Here is a 13,720-nt window from a genome sequence, read left to right on the forward strand (position 1 = left end):
GGACCCCTCTGGAACGATGAGGTTATTGTGACCTACTGTTTGCCAACTATAACTCAGAGAATTTGTTTATGGCCAGATTCAAGACAGAAAGGTGGGAGAAGATTGATTTTTTTTATACCTGCTTTACTTGAGGTGGCTTGAGGCTGGCTTGAGGTGGGAGTTAAAAGTTAGGAATCATGGAGAAAACCCCACAAAATATGCATCATAATGTCATATTTCCCTTATCTGAAACCTTATTCCCATCATAGCAGCCTCTGTGTATTTCCTCCAGCCCTGGTAACCAGGGATCTGTTTTAATTAGCTTAACACTTTTGATTTCACCTGTCAGTGAAATTATGTTGTATTTGCCTTTTTGTGTGTGATTTAGTTTAGTTAGCACAGCAGTGTCCTCCTGTCATTCAAGTTGTTGCAAATGACAAGATTTCCATCTTTTTAAAATGTTGACTAGTATTACAGTGTTTTAATACAATGTTTTCTTTGTCCATTTATCTGTCACTGGACCCTTAGGTTGATTCTATATTTTGGTTGTTGCAAATAATGCTTCAGTGAACATGGAAGTACAGATCTCTTTGACATGCTGATTTTATGTAGAGATATATACCAAAAAATAGGATGTTTGGATCACCTGGTAGTTCTGTTTTTAATATTTTGAGGAAGCTCCATGTTTTCTAGAATGGCTATGCTAATTTATATTCCTACCAACATAATACAAGATTTCCTCTTTTCCTGCATCCTTACCAACACTTGTTATTTTTGTCTTGATTATAGCCATTGTAACAGCTAAGAGGAAATGTACTCTTATGGTTTTAATTTCCCTGATGAGAATGATGTTCAGCATTTTCTAATATATGTGTTGGCCATTTTTAAGTCATTGTTGGAGAAATGTCTATGCAGGTCTTTATTTTTAGAGTTCCTTGTTTTGCTATTGAGTTATTTTGGCTTTTTAATATATTTTAAAGATTAATATATTTGGCTCTTTTCTCAATAGTTAATTACTGTATTAGTTTATAGAAACACTATTTTTCTCAGTTAAATTATGGTCTACAACTTTTATTGAATTTGTTTACTACTTCTGACAGATATTTGGTGGAATATTTAGGATTTTCTGTGTGTATGTAAAATCATATCATATGCATAGTTTTTCTACTTCCTCTTTTCCAGTTTGGATGCCTTATATTTCATTTTCTTTCCTAATTGCTCTGGCTAGGACTTGTAGTGCCATGCTAGATAGAAGTGGAAGGATTTTGTATCCTGGACAATCAATGTTCCTTGTAATTTTGAAAATATTGTATATTCTGCTGCTGTTTGATGTAATTTTCAGTATATTTCTTTTAGATCCATTTGGTTTATACTGTTGTTCAAGTGTGCTGTGATTGTTTTTCTGCCTAGATGATTTATTCATTGTTGAAAATTATTTATTGAAGGCTCCTGCTATTTTATTGCTGTGCATTTGTCTCTTCGGTTTAGTTGAGATTTACTTTATATATTTTGCTTAAATTTTGGGTATATAGATGTTCATTGTTTTATACCCTCTTGATGAATTTACCCCTTTGTTATTATATAATTATTTTCTTTGTCTCTCATGACAGTTTTTAACCTAAAGTCTATTTAATATAACTATAGCCACTGCTACTTTCCTTTGATCTCCACTTGTATGCAATATTTTTCCCATTCCTTCACTGTTAGCTTATATATGTCCTTACAGGTAAAGTGAATCTCTTTGTAGAGAGCACATCGTTGAACTTAGAGAATTTCTTTTTGTATTAAATTCTTTTATTGGTACATTGTAGGTATACAACACAATTACATTTCTCATTGGGAATTGTACCTTTATATATAATGCATCTTGGTTCTTATTTTTTCCCCATTCCTAGCCCTCCCTTCACGCCCTCCACCCTTCCCTATTTACAAAGACTTTATTTCCATTTTTTCCATTTCTCATCATTTTTTCCTTTCCCTTCTTTTCTTTCCCCTGCCCCTCCCACTACTCCTACCCCTTTGGACCTTTTCTTCCTATTTTACATTATCGATTATTCATTCTAATCATTGGTACATTTTAGGTATACAATATAATGACATTCATCATTGGAAATTTGCACCTTTACATAGTCTCTCTTGGTTCTTGTTTTTCACCCTTGCCCAGCCCTCCCTTCAACCCCTCCATTCCTCCCTATTTACAAAGATTTTGTTCCTATTTTTCCATTTTCTCATATTAATCCCATTCCCTTCTATCCTTTCCCCTAGCCCTCCCACTTCCTTCCCCTTTGCCCCTTTTCTTCCTATTTCACATGACCTATTATACACTTAGCCCTTATTTACACTTTCAGTTTCTCACACCAGAGAAACTATTCGGTATTTACACATGTGTGTCCTATTTATTTCACTTAAGAGTATTGCCTCAATGTGCATCCACTTAGCTATAAATGTCTCTAATTTCTCATTTTTTATGGCTGAGTAGTACTCCATTTTATAAAAAACCCACATTTTCTTGATCCAGTCTCCAGTTGATGGGCATTTGGGCTGTTTCCAAGTTTTAGCTATTACAAACTGTGCTGCTATGAACATGGGTGCACATATGTCACTGTGGTATGATTCTTTTAATTCTTTGGGGAAGATCCCCAGCAGTGGAATAGCGGGGTCAAATGGGACTTCCAGTCCTAGTTCTTTGAGGTATCTCCATACTGATTTCCACAGTGGTTGCACCAGTCTACACTCCCACCAGCAGTGGAGCAGGGTTCCTCTTTCCCCACAGCCCCGCCAGCGTTTGTTATTGGTTGATTTCATGATAACAGCCATTCTTTCTGGAGTGAAGCGGAATCTCAGCTTTGTTTTCATTTGCATCTCTCGAATGACCAGTGATGTTGAACATTTTTTCATGTATTTATTTGCTATTTCTACTTCTTTGTCTGAGAAATGTCTGTTCATTTCAGATGCCCATTTTCGGATTGGGTCTTTAAATTTGGGAGGTCTGATCTTTTTAAGTTCTTTATAGATACGAGATAGTAGACCTTTGTCTGAGGAAGAGCAGGTGAAGATTTTTTCCCACATTGTGGGTTGTCTCTTCACACTGCTGGTGGTTTCTCTTGCTGTGCAGAAGCCTTTTAATAAGAAGAGATCCCACTTGTTGATTGTGCTAGTTCACGGGCAACTGAGGTTTTGTTCATAAAATCTTTTCCTACACCGATGTCTTCAAGGGTTCTACCTAACCTCTGTTCCAACTGGTTCAGAGTTTCTATTTTGATATTTAGATCTTTAATCCATTTTGATTTTAGTTTAGTGCATGGTGAGAGATATAGGTCTAGTTTTAATCTTTGGCAAGTTGAAGCCCAGTTTTTCCAGCACCATTTATTAAAGAGGCTATCTTTCCTCCAGTGAGGGTGTTTGGCTCCTTTGTCGAAGATGAGATGGCTGAGTGTATCTGGCATTGTTTCTGCATCTTCTAATCTGTTCCACTGGTCCTCAGGTCTGTTTCTTTGCCAGTACCATGCTGTTTTTTTTTTTATCACAGTAGCTTTGTAGTATAGTTGCAGGTTGGGGATTGTGATACCCCCTGGCATGTCTCTGTTACCTAGAATTGCTTTTGCTATTCTGGGTCTCTTCTTGTTCCAGATGAATTTTTGGATTGTTTTCTCAAGGTCCATGAAGTATGCTGCTGGGATCTCAATTGGAATTGCATTAAATCTATATAGCAGTTTTGGAAGTATGGCCATTTTCACTATATTAATCCTTCCTACCCAGGAGCAGGGGATGTCTGTCCATTTTCTGATATCATCTTCCATCTCTCTTTTCAGAGTGCCATAGTTTTCAGAGAAGAGGTCTTTGATTTCTTTCGTTAGGATGATTCCTAGGAATTTCAGGTTTTTTGATGCTATTGTGAAAGGAATTATTTGCCCTATTTCTGTCCCAGTGAGTCTGTCATTGGTGTAGAGGAAAGCTATTGATTTTTGTGTGTTGACCTTGTAACCAGCTACTTGACTGAATTTGGTTATTAAGTCTAGAAGACTTTTGGTGGAGTTCTTGAGATCTTCTATATAGAGTATCATGTCATCTGCAAATAATGACAATTTGACTTCTTCATTTCCTATCTTTATTCCTTTTATTTCTTTCTCTTGTCTAATTGCCGTGGCTAATGTTTCCAGAACACTATTGAACAAGAGTAGTGATAGTGGACATCCTTGTCTTGTTCCTGATTTTAGTGTGAAGGATTTCAGTTTTTGACCATTTAGTATGATATTGGCTGTTGGTTTTTCATAGATGGCTTCTATCAGTTTGAGGTAGAGACCATCTATTCCAATTTTTTGTAGGGTTTTTATCATAAATGCATGTTGGATTTTGTCAAATGCTTTTTCTGCATCTACGGAGATAATCATATGGGTTTTGTCCTTGGCTCTATTGATATAGTGTATTACATTGATTGATTTGCGTATATTGAACCGTCCCTGCATCCCTGGGATGAATCCCACTTGATCAGGGTGTATGATCTTCTTGATGATCTCCTGCATTCTATTTGCCAGTATCTTATTAAGGATTTTTGCATCTATGTTCATTAGTGAGATTGGCCTATAGTTCTCCTTTTCGGTTGGGTCTTTCTCTGCTTTGGGGATCAAGGTGATGCTTGCTTCCAGGAATAAATTTGGGAGTATTGCTTCCCTTTCCATTTCATTGAAGAGTTTAAACAGTAGTGGCAGCAGTTCCTCTCTAAATGTCTTGTAGAATTCAGCAGTGAAGCCATCAGGGGCCAGGCTTTTCTTAGTTGATAAGTTTTTATTTATATTTTCAACTTCATTGGTTGATATTGGGTTCTTCAGAATTTTTAGGTCTTCTTCGTTCAACTTTGGTAATTCATATGTATCTAGGAATCTGTCCATTTCTTCTGTGTTGTCCATCTTATTGGGGTATAGGTTCTGGAAGTAGGTATTGATGATCCTCTGGATTTCTGCTGGGTCTGTTGTAATTTCATCCTTTTCATTCCTAATTGCATGTATTTGGGCCTTTTCTTTCCTTTTTCTGACAAGGTTGGCTAAAGGTTTGTCAATTTCGTTGATTCTTTCAAAGAACCAACTCTTGGCTTCATTGATTGTTTTGTATCATTCTCTTAGTCTCCATTGCATTGATTTCTCCTCTGATCTTTTTAATATTCTCCCTTGTATGAGCTTTGGGGTTGTCTTGCTCTTCTTTTTCTAGAAGCTTGAGGTTCAGCATGAGGTTGTTTAATTGGGCTCATTCTGTTTTCCTAATATGCATATTCACTGCTATGAATTTCCCTCGTAAGACTACTTTCATTGTGTCCCATAGATTCCAATATGTTGTATTGTCATTGTCATTTAATTGAAGGAACTGTCTGATTTCTTCTTTAATTTCCTCTGTGACCCATTGTTTATCCAGAAGTGTGTTGTTCAATTTCCATGTGTTTGTGAAAGTTTTTGAGTTTCTTTTGCTATGGATCTCCAATTTCATCACACTATGGTCTGATAATATACAGGGGATAACTTCAATTCCTTTGCACTTACTTAAACCTGTTCTTTGTGTGAGTATGTGGTCTATTTTTGAGAATGACCCATGTGCAGCTGAGAAGAATGTGTATTCTGATTTTGTGGGGTGGAAGACTCTGTAAACATCTGTTAAGTTCATTTGTTCAAGAGTTCGATTGAGTTCTAGTATTTCATTACTTATTTTTAGTCTAGTTGATCTATGTATTTGTGACAGTGGGGTGTTGAGGTCCCCTACTACAATTGTATTAGTGCATATATGACTTTTCATGTCCGTTAGTATTTGTTTTATATAGTTGGGTGCACTAGTGTTTGGTGCATAGATATTTATGATTGTCATCTCTTCCTCTTGGATTCTTCCCTTTACAAGGATGTAGTGTCCTTCTTCGTCTCTCTTAATCAGTGTTGGTTTGAAATCTACTTGATCTGCCAAGAGGATGGCTACTCCTGCTTTTTTTGGGTTCCTGTCACATGCAGTATTGTTTTCCACCCTTTAACTTTCAGTCTGTGAGTTTCCTTTTGAATGAAGTGTGTTTCTTGTATGCAGCATATTGTTGGATTTTGCTTCTTGACCCATTCTGCCAGTCTATTTCTTTTGATTGGTGAATTGAGACCATTAACGTTGATGGTTATAACTGAAACCTATTGACTTGCCATTGCCATGACTTTTTCTTTTTGTTGGGTTCTCCCCCTTTCCATTTAATCTCTTGTCATGCCAGATGGGTTCATTCTGCTTTGCTTCCTGGGGTTGTGATCCTCAATGTCTGTTCCTAGGCTATTGTGTAAAATTCTTTGGAGTGCTGGTTTGGTATTCACAAAGTTCCCAAGGTGCTCTTTGTCATGAAAGTCTCCTATTTCTCCATCCATTTTGAAAGATAGTTTTGCAGGGTACATCAATCTGGGTTGGAGGTTGTTTTCTTTTAGGGCTTGGAATATGTCACTCCAAGCTCTTCTTGCCTTGATGGTTTGTGTTGAGAAATCTGCTGTGATTCTGATGGGCTTTCCTTTATATGTGATTTGTTTCTTTTCTCTGACTGCTTGGAGAACTTTGTTCTTCTGTTGTGTTTCTGGAATCTTAACAATTATATACCTATGTGTAGATTTTTTTTTTGATCAAGGCTCTTTGGAGTCCTATATGCCTCACTTATCTGTATGTCAAGCTCTTTTCCCCTGCGTAGGAAGTTTTCTGCCATTATTTCTGTGAAGAGATTTTTTATGTCATCTGCCCACTCTCCTGTTTCTTCATTGAACCCAATCAGTCTTATGTTATTCTTTTTTGCATCATCTAGGAGCTGCTGGATTGATTTCTCATGTTCCCTTATAATTTTGAAGCAATTTTTCTTTTCCTGGTCACTAATTGCAATCTTATCTTCTGTATCTGAAATTCTGTCCTCACATTGGCTCATGCTGCTGTGTAGACTTTCAGTGGAGTTTTTCATGTCCTGGAAATCTATTTGCATCTGTTTTATGGATTCCATTTGTTTCTTATGTTGGGATTCCATCATATTCCTGAGCTCCTCTCTAGATTTATTAATCATGTCTTGCACTAGGGGCACAATTTCTCCTGTTATCTGAGAAATCATTTCTGATTTCATTTTTTCCCGATCCCCTTTTGTTGCCAGTTCAGTGGGTCCAGGTGGTTGAGTATCAGAGTGTTCCATCTCCTTTCCCTTTGGGGTTGCTGTAGGTGATCTGGAAGTCTGGTTTTGAGACTTATTTATGTGTTTTCTCATTTCGACTGGGGCAGGGGCCTGTTAGTGCCTGCAGGGATTACCTCCTCTGAGCTGGGTGAGGTGGGACAGGGGCCGGGAGCAGTGGTAGGGATGGTGACCCAAAAGCCCTTTCCTGTGGCCTGGGAGCAGCGGGAGTGATGGTGTCCAGGAAGTCCCTTCCTCTGGACCAGGAGCAGTGGGATGGCGGCTCAGAAGCCCCTACCTGTGGGCCGGGAGCGGTGGGAGGTATGGTGTCCCAGAAGCCCCTTCCTCTGGGCCAGGAGCAGCGGGACAGAAGGTGGCACAAAAGCCCTTTCCTCTGGGCTGGGAGCAGCGGAAGGGATGGTGACTGCGAAGCCTCCTCCTCTGGACCAGGAGCAGTGGGACAACGGCTCAGAAGCCCCTACCTCTGGGCCAGGAACAGTGGGACTCAGGACCTTCGTCTAGTGGTCTGGTGTCCTCTGCGTCTTTGTAGTGTGGAATGAGGGGGCTGCCTGTCTGCGGCGGGGTGATTCGGCATTTTCTGTGCGACTCAGGACCTCGGTAGGGCGTGCACAGACCTGCCTGTCTGCAGCGCGCTGATTCGGGGTGTTCTGTGCGACTCAGGACCTCAGTAGGGCATCGAACTTTGAGAATTTAACCCAATTACATTTAAAGTATTTATTGACAGGTAAAAGAATAGTGCCCTTTTGTTGTTTTCTGACTTTTGTTGTTTTTTGTTTCATTTTTCCTCTCTTGATATATTCTTTTGGATTTATTATTATAATCTACAGGGTTTTTTTCTTTTGGTTACCACGAAATACCTTGTAATAGTCCATTTTCAGCTGATAACTTCAATTGCACTAAGAATTGTTTTAATTTCTTTTCTCCCCACATTTTTGTTATTGATATCACAGTTTATAAACTGTAGGTCATATAACCACTAGTAAACTATTGTACCAATGATTATTTTAAAAATTGTGTATTTTAACTTTTATACTAGAATTAAACATTATTTTCATAGCACCATTACAGAATCAGTATGTTTTGAATTTGACTATCTTCTTACATTTATAATTTTCATTGTTAAATTTGCATTATTTCATTTCAACCAGATGTACTCTTTAACATTTCTTGTGTAAGGAAGGTTTAGTGATGGTGAGCTTTTGTCTATGTTGGAAAATCCTGATCACTCTTTCCTTTCTGAGGGACAGCTTTCCACATAAAAAAAATATTCTTCATGTGCAGTGTTTTTTCTTTCAGAACTTTGAATATATCATGCAATTCTCTCCTAGCCTAAAGGCTTCTGTTGAGAAATCCACTCATATCTGATGGATGTTCCCTTATATGTGATGATTTTCTTTCTTTTGCTGCTTTCAAAATTCTCTAATTCTGTTGGACTTTTTTTTGGTACTGAGGATCGAACTCAGGGCCTTACACTTGTGAGGCAGGTGGCGGAACCACTGAGCTAAATTCCTAGCCCTTTCTTGGACTTTTGAGAATGTAATTAACGTATATCTTGGTGAAGACCTCTTTATGTTTAATCTTCTGGCTTCATAGGTCTGAATGCTTGTTTTTCCAGATTATGGATGTTTTCTGTCATTATTTTTTTAAATATGCTTTCTGTTCCTGTCTCTGCCCATTCTAGAACTTTTTTTTATGTGTACATTGCTCTGCTTCATAATATTTTGTGAGTCATATAGGGCTTTCTCAACTCTTTTTTGTTTTTTAAAAAAATCAAAATGGGTCTTTGAGCTCATTTATACTTTCTTCTGCTTGAGTCTGCTTTTGAAGTTCTCTGGAAATGTTCAGTTTTCTGTATTCTCTTATAGCTCACTGAACTTCCTTAGTGATTATTTTTAAGTCTTAGTCATATAGTTTGTAGATCAATCTCTCACCTTCTCACTCTTGCTCTTGCCTCCCCCATTTCTCCCCTCCCCTCCTCTGCCCTCCCCTCCCCTGCCCTCCCCTTCCCTCTCTTCTCCTCTCTTCAGTTGTACTGGGGATTAAACCTAGGGCCTTGTGCATGCGAGGCAAGTGCTTTACCACTTTATTCCCAGCCCTTTTTAATAAATTTGATTTTTGAGATAGGGTCTTGCTAAGTTGCCCAGGCTGGCCTCAAACTTGTAATCCCTCTATCTTAGCCTCCCAAGTAGCTGAGGGTACAGATGTGCACTACCATGCCTGCCAGTTCCCTATTTCTTTTTGATCTGTTACTCTACTTTGTTCCTTGGTGATAATCATGTTTTGCTGATTATTCATGATTCTTGTGGCCTTGGCTTGGTGTATGTACATTTCAAGAAGTAGACACCTAGTTAGTCTTTGTGGGCTGGCTTATGCTGAGAAAGACCTTTAACATTTAGCTCATCTAGAGATTCTTCTCATTGTGTGTCTTGGTTTATAAATGTACTTGATGGAAACATACATGGCAGGTTTTTCCAGTAGCTAAGTCAATAAGTGAGTGGGCCCAGGCCCCCAGTCCACATAGACTGACATGGAGCTTGAGGCCCCTGAGATGGCCTTGGTGCTTGGTTCATACAGACTGGATATGCTGGAGTGGGCCTGGAGACTTGGTCCAGAGTGATGAACCTGGAGTTTGTATTAGTGAGGGCTGGTCTGAAACCTCATCCAGAAGTTAACCTAGGAGCAGGCCTTGAATCTGACTCTGCAGGCACTAGCCGGATGGTTGGATTGACTTGATGCCTGGGTCTGTAGGGGCAGGCCTGCATTCCCAGGGTCATGTGGGCTGGTTTGTTGTTTGGGTCTGCGAGGTCCATCCGAGTATTAGAGTCTGTCAGTAATAACTTAGCTCAGTGATCACATTTTTAAATGTTAGCCAGTCAGTGTCAGCTACACAACAGTGAACAAGTTCCCACAACAGAGCATCCAACGCCCAGAGCACTACTGTGTGTATAGATTTGCCAGTTCCTGACCTCCACATTTTTCCAAAAGCCTAGAAAGACACACATAGATGGTAGACAGGTGGATAGATAGATAAGGGATTAATGTTAAGAATACATACTAGAAAGATAAGTAGCATCACAATAAGAAATTAGAGAAGGATTCCATGTCTAGATAAGATAGAGTGAGCACATGTCCTTCTCATTGAATACAGCTATAAATCCTGGGCAAAATGCAAGAAGCAACTACTTGAGGACTCTGAAGAGTAAATAGTAGGAAGGTTGGGGGAAAACCTTTTCAGTAATGAATTTAGGATTTTTTTTTCCTCCGTGTCTGCTTGCCAGAACTTAATGTAGCTCAAAAAAAGTGGGCATGATGGTATAGGAAGAGGTATCTTCAGGAGAAACCATCTAGTTCTGGTTTGAGGGAGTGGGAAGGAACAGTGAGAGTATGCAGATGCCTTCCGTGCCTTCCATTTTCTTTTTGTCTTTCCTTTGCCTCTGGTTCCAGCCTCCTGTCTTGATAATGACATTGGAAGCTCATATGTTAGGCAAAATTCTGAGAGGAAAATCTTCTCTGATCAATGGAGCTGTGGCCCCAAGAGTGTGGAGTCAACTCCCTTACCCCCTACTCTGTTTTCTCACCACTGGGCCCCAGAATATATGTAGTCATGAAATAATGTAGCAGAGCTAAGTTACTGTAGCCCCAGATGTTCAGTGAAGCAAGCTTATAAAGTTGCTACAAATTCTTAGGCTCACTCCTGAGCTTCCCAGGTATGGATCCAGTCCTAATTATCATACCAAGACTTTTTTTTTTTTTTGGTACTGGGGATCAAACTCAGGACCTTGTGCTTGCGAGGCAGGCAGCGGAACCACTGAGCTAAATCCTTGGCCCTCTTTAAATGATTTCTTTAAAACAAATTGATGCAAATGTGAGATTTGTTAAGGTTTGTTAATGTTTGGTACTTGTGTACATCAGTGTATATTATGTTTTTTTACTGTAATTTTGTATATTTGAAAAATATTACAATAAATATTAAATTTATATAATTATGATTGTTATAAACACTTTATTATGAATATGTTGAGTAAGGCTTCTCAATTACTAGCACTACTGACACTTTGAATCAAATAATGTTGTAGGGGACTGTCCTGTAAATTTTAGGCTATACAGTAGTATCCCTAACTTCTATCCATTTGTAACATCCAAAAATATCCCCAGATCTTTCCTGAAGTCCCACATTTGCTCCTGATGGAAAAAATCACCAGTTTATAAATTACAAAGTTCTGTCACATGTATTAGCTATGTTGAACCTCATAACAACCTTAAGAGAAAGGTATTATTTTGATCTCATTTTTACAGATAAGAACACTGATACTCAGAGAATCTCAGCTAAAAGTGACAGGTGTGGAACTAAAACTCAGGTCTTTTTTATGCACATGTGGATTTTTTGTGTATTTTGTATATATACATGAGTATATATTCCCACACATTTTCTAGCAAACTTAGAAATCAAAAAAGCAGAATGCAAATTAGAAATTCTAGAAAGTTCTTTTGTATTTCTTTTATAGGTACATTGTTTTATAGCTCCTCTGGTAATTTTGTAATTTGTAATTAGTAATTAGTATTTATCTCACATTCCTTAGTGATTACTGTGTCCATTGCTCTTTGTGAAAATTTCTCATAATAATTAGAAATTAATAATTAGCTAAATTATAATTAGGATTTTTTGTATGTTTGTTTGTTTTTGGTACTGGGAATCAAATTCACGACCTTGTGCTCATGAGGCAGGTGCGGTGCCACTTAGCGAAATCCCTGGCTCAGCTAAATTATAATTAGGAATTGAGTAAAAGGAGTATGTCATCCACAGAGAAGTGTTGTATTTTTTTGTTCTGCCTGCATCTTTGTGAGATGCAGTTGTTTTCATCTTGCATTTGGAGAAAAGTTACCAGTAGAAATTTTGGATGGTCTGGTCATACTTTTTAATTTACTTTTATGGAATATTTAAGCAAAATAATTGTATACAGAAATTTTTATGAATGGGCTTAATATTCAGAATCTAATTTTGGTTTCAAATCTGGTCATAATTTATACTTGAAATTATGTACCACATTAGTTTTTTTAGGAAAATAGGAAGTGATACCATAATATAATTTATGAATTGTGACTTTCAGCAATGTTTTATTTAGGAACCTATAGCATCAAGACTAAATTATGTCCTTGGTTGTATTTCTGTATAATGCACTTTACTATATGGAGCTAGTGAGCCTAAAATTGCAGCTGTGATCCATTTATTTTTTGTTTTGCTTTTGAGACAGGGTCTCACTATGCAGTTCAAGCTGGCCTTGAATTTTATGGAGCTCACAGGCTGGACTCAGCCTCTCAAGTACTGGGATTACAGGCATGAGCCACCAATGCTGGGTTTGAGTATTTAAGAATCATACAGTTTTACTGGGGGAAGAAGGGATTATACATTTTTAGTCACTTTGCAGGTACTTTTCTTAGTCTTGGAGAAAATTGAAATGTAACATGTAATTAAACAGTAAAATCTTGCATTTCTTCAGAATGGTTTTGGTGGGAATTTTTACATTTTATTCTTAAAATTACCTTGGAGAACCAATACAAAGGATCCTTGTTTTCTTTAGTTCTGTGAAATATGCTGTTGGGATTTCAATCAGGATTGCATCAAATCTATATAACAGTTTTGGAAGTATGGCCATTTTTACTATATTGACCCAGGGTCAAGGGATCTTTCCATTTTCTGATATCCTCTTCGATCCCTTTTTTCATAGTGCTGTAGTTTTCAGAGTAGAAGTTTTTTTACTTCCTTTGTTAGATTGATTCTTAAATATTTCATTTTTTTTTATCCTATTGTGAAAGGAGTTGTTTCTCCAGTTCGTCTCTCAGTGAATCTGTTGTTTCTGTACAGGAAGGCTGTTGATATTTGAGTGTTAACCTTGTATCCAGCTACACTACTAAATTTGGTTATTAAGTCCAGAAGACTTTCGGTGGAGTTTTTGGGGTCATCTATAGTGCCATGTCATCTGCAAATAACAGTTTAACTTCATTTTTTATCTTTATTCCTCTTATTTCTTTCTCTTGTCTAATTTCTGTGGTTAGTTCCCAGAACTGTATTGAACAGGAGTGGTGATAGTAGACATTCTTGTCTTGTTCCTAATTTTAACGTGAAAGATTTCAGTTTTTCTCCATTTAGTATGATGCTCAGGACATTGCACTTGTGAGGCAGATGTGCTGCCACTGAGCTAAATCCCTAGCCTGGCTGTTGGTTTTTCAGAGATAGCTTTTATCAAGTTGAGATAAAGATTATATATTCCAGTTTTCTCTAGGGTTTTTTGTCCCTACAGAATGAGTGTTGGATTTTATCAAATGGTTTTTCTTCATCTGTTGAGATAATCTTATGGTTTTTGTCCTTGGCTCTGTTAATATAATATATTACATTTATTGATTTTATGTTGAACCATCCCTGCATCCCTGGGACGAATCCTTCTTGGTCAGGGTGTATGATCTTCTTGATGATCTTCTGCCTTCTATTTGCCCATATCTTATTGAGGATTTTTGCATCTATGTTCATTAGTGAGACTGGCCTATAGTTCTCTTTTTCGGTTGAGTTTTTCTCCT

General features: G+C 37.8%; 1 protein-coding gene across 10 annotated transcripts in view; it reads left to right on the forward strand.

The window, feature by feature from the left end:
* Positions 1 to 13,720, forward strand: part of Tanc2 (tetratricopeptide repeat, ankyrin repeat and coiled-coil containing 2) — a 469,601-nt gene that overhangs the window by 101,009 nt on the left and 354,872 nt on the right. For 2 of the 10 annotated variants that reach the window (XM_087210156.1, XM_087210158.1), the window contains exon 1: positions 11,444 to 11,486. The exons of 5 other annotated variants lie outside the window; for them this stretch is intronic. The gene's annotated coding sequence lies outside the window, so the exon portion shown is untranslated. Of the gene's footprint in view, positions 1 to 11,443; positions 11,487 to 13,720 lie in introns of those variants that run through there. 3 more of the 10 variants (XM_087210154.1, XM_087210155.1, XM_087210153.1) reach the window with 2 other exon arrangements.

This window comes from Heterocephalus glaber, unplaced genomic scaffold (assembly GCF_053883595.1).
Source record: "Heterocephalus glaber isolate CG9 unplaced genomic scaffold, H.glaber_assembly_v1.0 deba00001124, whole genome shotgun sequence".
Lineage (NCBI taxonomy): Eukaryota > Metazoa > Chordata > Mammalia > Rodentia > Bathyergidae > Heterocephalus > Heterocephalus glaber.